This window comes from Gracilinanus agilis, chromosome 2 (genome assembly GCF_016433145.1).
Source record: "Gracilinanus agilis isolate LMUSP501 chromosome 2, AgileGrace, whole genome shotgun sequence".
Classification (NCBI taxonomy): Eukaryota; Metazoa; Chordata; class Mammalia; order Didelphimorphia; family Didelphidae; genus Gracilinanus; species Gracilinanus agilis.
This window is the reverse complement of record NC_058131.1, coordinates 96385908-96393604: the sequence shown is the minus strand read 5'-3', so window position 1 is coordinate 96393604 and position 7697 is coordinate 96385908.

Here is a 7697-nt window from a genome sequence, read left to right as displayed (position 1 = left end):
AAGTTAAGTGACTTGCTTAGGGTCACACAGCTAAAAAGTGTCTGAAACCAGATCTGAATAAATAAGGATTCCTGACCTTTAAAAAAATGTCGTGGACCCCTTCGGCAGTCTGGTTTAGCTTAATGCTACACTAGATTTGTTGCCTACATTCAAACTGGAAGGGAATGCTGAATTACAGTTAGAAATTAGTGAAAGTAAAGATGTAAATTTTTTTTTTATTGAGTAGGAGGGTGACATGATCAGAGATTCCTAATATTTCCTTTTGCTCTGCCTTTTTATCCCTGGTGTTCTTCTTCTTCCTCTTCTTTTTCCTTCTTATTTTCTCTTCCTTCTTTGAAAATGATCTGGGTCTGAGTATTTCATAGGAAGCTAATAGGCAGAGTCCAGGTCAGAATGGGTAAGAAGAACAGAGGGAGGGAAAAGGAAGGGGAAAAAAAGCATTTGTTAAGTCCTTACAATGTTCCAGGCACTATCATAAGTACTTTGTAGATATTTTCTCATTTGACCATCACAATGACCCTATGAGGTAGATGCTATTATTAGCTCCATCTTATAGTTGAGGAAAGTAGGCAAACAGAGGTTGACTTGCCCAGGTTCACTGAGTGTCTGAGGCCAGATTTGAACCAAAATCTTGTTGACTCTAGACCCATTTTTCTATCCACTGCACTCCCTCCTCATCCAGGAGGATTTCTTTTTAACTTTACTTGTGGTGGTTGGACCAGAGGGAAGGACTCATTTCAGCATGCTGCAGTGGCTTTCAGGAGGAGGCTGATCTAGCTGCTTTCACAGCCTCTGGTCCTTGAGTCACAGTAGAGACAAACAAAGGAAGGCCCCATCACCAACTGTCCTTTGCATTTTCCAGGTCAGCGTGTTCCTTAAAGCCCAGCCTGGAGCAACTTAGGAGACCTGTCACTCACTTCTTCCATATACCTCCACTACTGTAATAGGAAAGAGCTGTAGAAGTTAGTCAAGAATAGCAATAGAGTAACTATCTGCATTCGATTCAAATTTTGAAAGCTCTGGGTTTCAGCTCTGGAATGCATGATCTTTTTCTTCTCTGTCCTCAACTGTTTTCATTTCATCATTCCCTAGCTCAAGATCCTCCAAGGATTCCCTTTTGCCTACTGGATCTGAGTCTACTCTTGCCTCCTCAGTCGGCCACATTTTATTTACAACTTAAATTTCCATAACACTTTGAAGTTAGTATAGACTTCCTTTTCAATCCCCTTTTCCCCCAGCCAAGGGCAATACCAACAGCCTTTCTCCTGGGCCAGCTGAGCTGCCATGGTGCCCCGGTGGGGCCAAAGGGAAGGTACAAACCCTCTCCAGGACTACATTGGCAGCAAGGAGCATCAGTCTCAATCAGCATCAGTATATTCCTGATACTGTGCTAAGCTCTCTAATTTCCTTGTCTAGACCTTTGACTATGAAGAGTTTTGAGTCTTACATTTTGCTTGGCACCAAGGATCCATGCCAGTTATTCTGCAAGCTCACCTTTTTATAGATGAACTAACTTCTAGAGTATGTCCTATGTCGTATCCAAGGTGGCCACTACCAAAAAGTGCTCTGTAGATACGAGGAATGTCAAAAGTGGGGTATAGAGAATGGACATCTGCCTGCTGAAGAAGAAAAGGAGATGGGAAGATCTTGATGTGGGCTAAAGTGTCCTATTAAACCCTGTGTAGTAGCTGTAAACAATCACAAAAACATGAAAGCAATAACTAGTTGATTAGTATGGGACCACCTTTCAGAGAAAATATATGAGTTGCTTAGATTTACAATTATGAGAAAACTTCTTACATGATCTAAGTCCTTGATTAATGAGGTTCAAATTCCCAACAGGTTCAAATAATGTCCCATTTCCACAATCATTGCTTTAGAGCAGTGATTCCCAAAGTGGGTGCCACCACCCCCTGGTGGGTGCTGCAGCAATCCAGGAAGGCGGTGATGGCCACAGGTGCATTTGGGGGACAGTGAATAACTGTAAGGGGGCGGTGATAGTATGTGACAGGGAGCGCTCAGTAATATTTTTTCTGGAAAGGGGGTGGTAGGCCAAAAAAGTTTGGGAACCACTGGTTTAGAGCCTGTGAAAAAAAGCAAAATTTGACCAAAAGTTGCCCTGGGGTATTTAACATATCATTAGCATCCCAATTACATTTTGGTTTGCTTCCCCTACCCCAAGTGAATAGAGTGAATCATGGGTAGAGCCATGAAGACCCAAGTGGACCGTGGCTAAAGTGACATCAGTTCCTTGGGAGCAACAGGACCAAAACCACCCAAACAAACGAACCCTTCCTCAGTAACCGATCAAGATAAAAAGCATTCTTGAAAACCGCTTATACACCTCCCTACTTTACTTACCTTCCTACCTTCCTTCCCTACTACATTCTCCACTAGCTAACTCTCTATTTTTACACTATTGCTATATTGTCTTTTAATAAAGTTATGTTTCCTTGACGTGGAGTCGATCTGAACTGACAAATTCTTTAGGTGAGACCCTAATTTCACTGTGCCCACATCAATCTGATGTAAAAATTAAAATGAATATATAATAATAACTTTAAAAATAATATAGGTTTTATAAGATTTGTTAGTAATCACTAGAAGTAAGGACTTAAGTAACAAAATAGAGCCACGTGCCATGGCTAATCTACCTGTTCAAATAGCCTGCCATTCCCAGTTCCATGCCACCATGGGAAGGAAAGAGACCTTGGCCATGCCAGACCCCTCAATTTTATTTCCCTGTCTACGTCAGTCCATAATGATAGGAAGCCAGTGGGCTCTTGGGAAATGTAGTTCAAACAGCCTTGAAAAAGGGAGAATTTCTGGCAATCTTTTAAGGAAGTCCCATTTTCATCTCAGGGATGCATATAGATTTTCAGTCTTTTAGTTCTACCTGAAGGTCTTCAATTTCCCTTCCTTTATGAACTTATAATTGTTGCAGAAGTGACCATATTCTTATTTTTTTAATTTTAATTTTGAATATTTTCCCCTAGTTACATATTTCATGTTCTTTCCTTCTCCCCCAAACCCCTCTAGCCCCCCTTAGCCGACACACAATTCCACTGGGTTTTACATGTATCATTGATCAAGACCTAATTCCATATTATTGATAGTTGGACTAGAGTTATCATTTAGCATCTACATCCCCAACAATGTCCCCATCAGCCTATGTTGTTTGAGCAGTTGTTTTTCGTCTGTGTTTCTCCTCCCACAGTTCTTCCTCTGAATGTGGCTACTTTTCTTCCTCATAAGTCCCTCAGCCTTGCTTTGTATTGCTTGTATTGCTGCTAGTAGAGAAGACCATATTCTTATGGGACCTGCATAGTCTAAAAAGCTCGGGTACCTCTCCCCATCTTTTTACTTCTCTCTTTGCACTTCATCCCCTTGACTTCTCAGCTACCATACTGCCTCTCATGCAGTGAAATGGACATAATAGAAGTGTATTCCCTGATTGTCTTTGTTTTCTGACTCTGAATTATTCTTATTCTCCAATGTACCCTAAATTACTGTAGATTGGACCCTAATTAGATAGTGCTCAATTCCCTTGGTGTGATAGGAAATATTTACCTGGTTTATGAGACTGGAAACCTTAATTCCTGTTGGACCATAAACTATTTGGTGAAAGACTTGTGATCTTTGATAATTTGTCTTTCTTGAAATGATGTAAGGAGTCAATATTTATAAAGACTTCCCTAGGTCGCCTCACCATGGATAGTGGTTCCTGAACTTTACCTATTATTTTTACAGTTGGGGAATCCTCCAATAATGTCTGTACTACTATACATTCCAAAGTTGGTGAATTCTGATCCAGGACAACTGGGATGATCCCCAAAGTATCTGTATCCATTGCCTAGTAGACAATTTAATTCAGTGATTCCCAAAGTGGACGCTACTGCCCCCTGGTGGGTGCTTCAGCGATCCAGGGGAGCAGTGATGGCCACAGGTGCATTTATCTTCCCTATTAATTGCTATTAAAATAAAAAAAATTCATTTCCAGGGGGCTAAGTAATATTTTTTTTTCTGGAAAGGGGGCAGTAGGCCAAAAAAGTTTGGGAACCATTGATTTAATTCAACCTAATAGTAAATATGGCAGCATCAAGTGAGGTATTAATAAAAGAGGGAGATGGATGATCCCCAAAGGTGTTTGCTTCTGCTATGTCTTGATTAGCAAAATCAGATGAGGAATACAAGGGCAGAAATGGTTTGAAAAGATGTTTAGGGAAGTTTTAAGAGAGATAAGGTGGTTCTCAGTGCCATTCACATCATATAACCTATTCTGCTTACATCAAGAGTGAGTATTGATTGGTCTTTTGTTTTTCAAAAATTAAACTTTATTGAATATTCAAATAGATATTTTATTGTTTTTTAAAATTAAATTAAATTTTATTTTCAATCTCCCTTCTAATTATCCCCTTCCATTGAGAAAACAAGAAAAAATAAAATCCCTGTTACAAACATTTTTAATCAAGCAAAATAAATTTCCTTATTGTCCATAGCCAAAATATGTCTTAATCTGCATCTCTCTATCAGGAAATAGGCAACATATCATCATGAGTCTTCATGGCTGATCCTTGTGGTTATAACTGTGGTTATTTGTTGTATTGATTAGAGTTTCATAGTCTTTCAAAGTTGTTTGTCTTCACAATATTATTGTTGCTACATGCATTTTTCTCCTACTTCTGCTTACCTGAACCTGTATTAGTTCATACAAGTGTTCTCAGGTTTTTCTGGAACCATCTTCTTCATCATTTCTTATAGCATAATGATATTCCAACTTCTTCATGTACCATAACTTGTTCAGCCATTCCCCAGTTGATGGTTATCCCTTCAGTTTTCAATTCTTTGCCACCACAAAAGAGCTGCTATAGATAGTTTTGTACCTATGAGCCCTTTTCTTATTTCTTTGATCTCTTTGAGGCATAGACCTAGTAGTGGTATTATTGAGTCAAAGGGAGTATATACAGTTTAATAGTTGTTTTTGCCATAGAACCAAATTGCTTTTCAGGATGGCTGGGTCAATTCACAGCTCTCTCTCTCCCAATAGTGTATTAATGTACTTGTTTTTCCACAACCTCCCAATATCTATCATTTTCCTTTTTTTGTCAACTTGCTAATTTGAAGGGTGTGAGGTAGAGCCTCAAAGTTGTTTTAATTTGTATTTATCTCATTATTAGTGACATTTTTTCACATGGCTATTAATAGTTTGAATTTTACTTCTGAAAATTGCCTCTTCTTATCCTGTGACTATTATCAACTGAGAAATGTCTCTTATTCTTATAAAACTGAATCAATGGTCTTCTGGTTTATATGCCAGCCATGAATGAGAGGTGAAAGGGAAGTGTCTCCTTTGCCCTATAGATCCAATTCATAACTATGTTTGTGAACAGGGGCATTATAGCAGAATAGAAAGAGTACTTGACTGGGAATCGATCAGATGGGTTGAGAACCTTGCCCAACTACTAAATAACTCTAACCCAAATTCTGTGGCTTCAAATGCAGTGTTCTTTCTACTCCACCACCTTGGAAATTACATGACTTCCTTGGGGGCAGAAAGAGCACATTTGATTGCCAATGTGCTATTCTTTACCAGTATTGTCTAAAATCTTAATCCTTTCCCCCTCAGTTATCCTTTACTTACTATTTTGGGGATACTAGGCTGCCTGCTATCCTACTGCCTCAGGCTAGCCTAAAAGGACATCTGGGTTATTTCTGATGAGGACCATCAACCTTGTTCTAAACAAAAATGGACTGTTCATCTTTGGAGTTTTCAGGTTTGCTTTTTTTGCCCCTATCCCTCTCCTCTTTGATATCCTTCGGGGATTCCTTTCCCCTTCTGGTTTCAGTAGAAGGAAAGTATTCATATCAGTCATGTAAGTATGAATATAAATTCTTCAATTCCCTCCTTTGGCACTTAAGCTAGATACATTATGGGAATGGAAGGTCTTGTGTCATATTAAAAAGATTTCAGGACTCAGTGAGGAGGTGGGGAATTTGGGTTTGGGGGCAGAGGGTTACTTATTCCAATAACACAGAATCATAGTCTTTAGAGAAGTAGCATAGGGTAGGAGTGCTGGTCTTGGAATTGAGAGGACATGGATTTCTATTCTGCCTCTGGCATTAGTTGTGTAACAATGGGTTAAGTCACTTTTCCTCTCTGAGTCTTCATTTTTTATTGATACAGTATATGTTACACCTACCTACCTTACAGGGCTGTTGTGAGGACCAAATGGGATGATGTGAATAAGATGCTTTTCAAAGGCCCATTATTCTGCAAGAAATCCTTTACTCTTTTAGTTTCAGAAGAAGAAAAGTATTCATGTTTATTATTATTACTAGAGTTGAAATCTCATTTAATTATCAACCCTAATACCAAGATTTAGCCAGGATTGGCACCTTGCCATTGGCCTTGTTGCTGCCTCCTTTTCCCCATCGGGAAGAGTGACTTTCCAGATCTAGACCTTTACAGACAAATACATCCTAAATTCTATGAAGGCAGAGATCTCAAGAGGAGTTAATTCACTCAACTTTAGATGCTGCCGAAATTGGAGTATGAATGCCATGTAATCACTAACCCCTCACCTCTGCTCAGGGAACTATAAGCAAATCAATATTACTATTGCTACTAGAAAGGATGTAACAATCTTTGACCCAATGGATTCACTCATGATCCTTGTCATTACCTTCCTAGACCAAAGTTTCTCTAGTCAGTACTTCTTGATACCTGGTAGAATGTAAGCTTCTTGAGGACAGGGACCATTTCATTTTTGACTTTGTATCCCCAGTGACTAGAACAGTGTTCCACCCACAGAAGGTGCTTAAAAAGTATGGTTGTTTTATCGATATGAGATGTATCCCTAATAGAACACCAGTGTTTGAGGTCAAGGACTGCCTCACTTTTGTTTTTGTATTAACAGCTTGTTGATTGATTGACTGGAAGAGATGTTTGTCAGCAGTTACTTGATTCATTCATTTACTTATTCAGTAAGAATAGATTAAATTCTTATTATTTGCCAGGCATTGTGCCAATGGAAGGATAAAAAAGTAAACTATATAATCAAAAAACTTGGATAACTCTCTCTCTCTCTGAAGACATTCAAAGAAGTTAAATGATTCCCAAGGTCACACAGTGAATATCAGTGACAGAATTTAAATCTGTGTGATGTATCTCCAGTTCTTTCCCTATACCATTCTTCAAACAAATAAATTTAGAACTGAGCCTCATTGAGTGGCCACACACATACCCCTGCTACAGTCTCCAACCCTTTGACCAGAATAGAAAGCTGAAGAGAGAAAGGGATTTTGATACCGATGGGACTCTTTTCCTCTTGTGCTAGGAGACTCAGAAGGGACAGGGAAGGTGACAGAATGGCAATAGGTATAGAATGAGACAACACAGGTTAAAAATCCAGTTGTGCGAATTACTCCCTTCTTGGTAAATTAGTGAGGCCCTCTGATTCTCACTTTTTTCATATGTAAAATGAGGAGGCTGAAATAATGACTATTTTTTAAGATCCCTTTGAGCTTTCAATGTGTCAATTGGCCTGTCAATAAATGTTTATTAAGTACCTTCTATGTGCCATCCAATGTGCTAAGTAGTGAGGATACAAAAAGAAGCAAAGGATAGTCCCTGCCTTCAAGGAGTTTACAGTCTAAGGATTGTATGCTTTGAGAAGGGTGATCTTTCTCATTCCATT